This window comes from Pseudophryne corroboree, chromosome 3 (genome assembly GCF_028390025.1).
Source record: "Pseudophryne corroboree isolate aPseCor3 chromosome 3, aPseCor3.hap2, whole genome shotgun sequence".
NCBI lineage: Eukaryota > Metazoa > Chordata > Amphibia > Anura > Myobatrachidae > Pseudophryne > Pseudophryne corroboree.
In genome coordinates, this window is record NC_086446.1 from 643,190,162 (window position 1) to 643,193,933 (window position 3,772).

The following is a 3,772-nucleotide window of genomic DNA, read 5'->3' on the forward strand; positions in this document are numbered from 1 at the left end:
AAAAGTATTTTATATTGAATGCGGTAGAATACAGGTAACCAATGGAGGGACTGACAAAGTGGATCTGCAGACGATGAACGTCTAGCGAGGAAGATTAGCCTAACCGAATGGATTGTAGTGGTGAGAGTCTCGTTTTGGGAAGACCAGTTAGGAGACTATTGCAATAATCAATGCGGGAGATAATGAGAGTGTGGATTAGAGTTTTAGCAGTGTCTTGTGTAAGGTATGGTCGTATTTTGGATATGTTTTTTAGATGCATGTAACATGATCTTGAGACAGATTGAATGTGGGGAACAAAGGACAGATCAGAGTCAAGGGTGACACCTAGGCAGCGAGCTTGTGGGGTAGGGTAGATAGATAACAGAGGAAAAGAAAGAAATCTCTTGGTTGGTGCACTCTTAGGGGAAAGACGTGTGTCAATGTGTATATATGAGAGAAAATTAAATATTACTTTTATTAGTATAATTAGAATATTGGCCCTCATTCCGAGTTGTTCGCTCGGTATTTTTCATCGCATCGCAATGAAAATCCGCTTAGTACGCATGCGCAATGTTCGCACTGCGACTGCGCCAAGTAACTTTGCTATGTAGAAAGTAATTTTACTCACGGCTTTTTCATCGCTCCGGCGATCGTAATGTGATTGACAGGAAATGGGTGTTACTGGGCGGAAACACGGCGTTTCAGGGGCGTGTGGCTGAAAACGCTACCGTTTCCGGAAAAAACGCAGGAGTGGCCGGAGAAACGGTGGGAGTGCCTGGGCGAACGCTGGGTGTGTTTGTGACGTCAACCAGGAACGACAAGCACTGAACTGATCGCACAGGCAGAGTAAGTCTGAAGCTACTCTGAAACTGCTAAGTAGTTAGTAATCGCAATATTGCGAATACATCGGTCGCAATTTTAAGAAGCTAAGATTCACTCCCAGTAGGCGGCGGCTTAGCGTGTGTAACTCTGCTAAATTCGCCTTGCGACCGATCAACTCGGAATGAGGGCCATAGTCCCTCAATAAAAAAATAAAAAACGTAATTAGTTATTAAATTTACTGATGAATATCAATGTAAAAAGCAGGCAGCAGCGGCAACGGAAATAAGTTCCACATATAAAGTCCTAGATTGGATTATTTTGCGCAACCAGTGGTTCGACACTAACACAGGTGTATTGTCTGTAGGAATAAATAAGGTAAAATACCTAGCTATCCAACAATGTATGGTAAAGAATGTTCATATAAACCACCAGAATAATTATGAGGGAGAGATATAGTAACAGAATGAATCTGCTGTCAATGTTAGACCAGAGTGTCCCTACATCTCCAGCCTACTAAACCGAGTATTCCCAGGTGGTCTCCCACCTGGTACTGACACGGCCCTATACTGTATAGCTTCCAAGATCAGATGAGGTTGGGCACATGCAGTATGGTATGATAGTAGGTTACAGGAATCTTAATTGCCTCCTCTCCAGAATCATTGATGAGAGTTCGTGAAGAAATGGAGAAGAGAAGAATAGAAGCGGGATCTGCTGTTGGTGTTAGGCAGTGTAGTGAGCCTACCAGTTGAAAAACTGCCGTATGTAACACTGGATCACCAATGAGAGTCCCTGAGAGGAAATGGAGATTACTTATTTATATTAACACCATTGGCGGTGAAGAAGAAAACAACACACGCGTAAGCCTATTAACTTGGTGAAAAAATTAAAACAAAGAAACCACAAAGCAGGGATAGATATATACCTCCTGGTTGGAGCTGGTACCAGTTAAACGGAATCCTTAACCGGATAAGTACACCTGTGAATAGTGAGTTATCAATAGTTCCTGGTTTGACGTCACAAACACGCCCTGCGTTCGGCCAGCCACTCCCCCGTTTCTCCAGACACTCCCGCGTTTTTCCCTGACACGCCTGCGTTTTTTAGCACACTCCCGGAAAACGCTCAGTTACCACCCAGAAACGCCCCTTTCCTGTCAATCACTCGCCGATCAGCAGTGCAACTGAAAAGCGCCGCAGGATCAACAGCAAAACTGCTAAGTTTTTAGTAAAATGACTAAGCACATGCGCACTGCTTACAATGTGCATGCGCATTTAGCAACAAATCGCAGCATAGCGAAAATCGGCAACGAGCGAACAACTCGGAATGACCACCTATATTCCTAAGTATTCCTGATGAGAGGATTAGAGCGAACACTGAATATATGGTCACAACAGGGGCATGAAGTCCCGTTGGTGCAAACTTGTACATGTGTTTATTTCTATCACATTCACATGTAGGTGATTAAAGGTACACCCAATGCCGAGATCATACAAAAAAAGAATTAATTCAGGAAAAAATCTGTGAGATAAATAGTAGGCAATTATTGCAGTGCCCACTAAGTCAAACAGCACCCCGATTCAAATCACCACTGGGTTATGGTAAAACAGTGTTACACTAGTATAGGGATGTGTTGCTGCTAAATCCGTCTTGTGCCTTGAAAGAAGCTACTATTTTCATGTATCAGATACTTCATTATTGTTCGGGCAAACAGTTGTGAGTGGAAACCACCACAGAATGAATTGATAGAAGGTATAATTACAGTGTATACACAAAATGTTTCACCTGTTGCAAAGACACACTAAAAATAGTACTAAGACAGAGTATGCGTGAGAACACAGAAGAAGCCTTATTTGAGCAGCACTTGTGTGCTATGAAAAGAATAGATGTAACACAAATGGTTCAGTATAGTCCCATAATAAATCTGTGTTTTAATCAGTTAATTGGTTCCTGTAGGCAGATGTATAGTATCTTGTAGTACCTGGGAAAATAAAACTTACTATGGTGGCATGGGGTATAGTCACAGTGCATAGTGCATACACGAAATACTGTATATCCTCTTGACTAAATGAGCATTAGCAAATTCAGAACAATATTAAGGTAGCCACCACCAAATAAATTGATAACAAGTATAATTTCAATATATACACAAAATGTTTTCCCTATTGCAAAACCATACTAAAATGGTACTTAGACAGAGTAGGCATGTAAACACAGAAAAAAACCCTATGCACTTATGTGCTATGAACAGGATAGATGTACCATGGATAGTTCAGAGTAGTCACTTATACCCCTTTCACACAGCCCAAAATTTCCCGGGTTATTGCACATGAACGCGCACCAACCCGGGAAATTTCTCGGTGTGAAAGGGTACAGGGTCAAAATCCCGGGATTCCTGCCCCGGCATTTCAACCCTGCAATCGTCCAGGGTTGGTCCCGGGATTCTCCCGGGAACCTAGTCTGTGTGAACGGGAGCCGGGTCAATGCGCCCCGGCTCCTGTTCACTTTCTATGTAGCAGGCGGCGCTTGGAGATCATGTGATCTCTTGCGCCGCCCCCGCCGCGTCACTGCTGACGTCAGCAACCCGGCAATATGCCGGGCTACTGACTGCGGTACGCAAGGGGTCTTACCCGGGAATGTCCCTGCATGATCCAGGGACCAGTATTCCCGGGTAAGACCCCTGCATATCTGGTGTGAAAGGGGTATAAATAAATCTGTGTTTTGAACAGCTAATGGTTCCTATAGGCAGGTGTATAGTATCTTATGGTACCTGGGGAGATCAAAAACTGGCTGTGGTGGTATGGGGTATAGGCCCTCATTCCAAGTTGTTCGTTCGCTAGCTGCTTTTAGCAGCCGTGCAAACGCTAAGCCGCCGCCCTCTGGGAGTGTATCTTAGCTTAGCAGAAGTGCGAACGAAAGGATCGCAGCGCTGCTACACAAAAAGATTGTGCAGTTTCTGAGCAGCTCCAGACCTACT

The 3,772-nt window shown here is 43.9% G+C and overlaps 1 pseudogene; it reads right to left on the bottom strand.

Annotated features, from left to right (window-relative positions):
• Window positions 1–1,308: 1,308 nt before the first annotated feature.
• LOC134897227 (5S ribosomal RNA) lies at window positions 1,309–1,426 on the bottom strand (annotated as a pseudogene).
• Window positions 1,427–3,772: the final 2,346 nt, after the last annotated feature.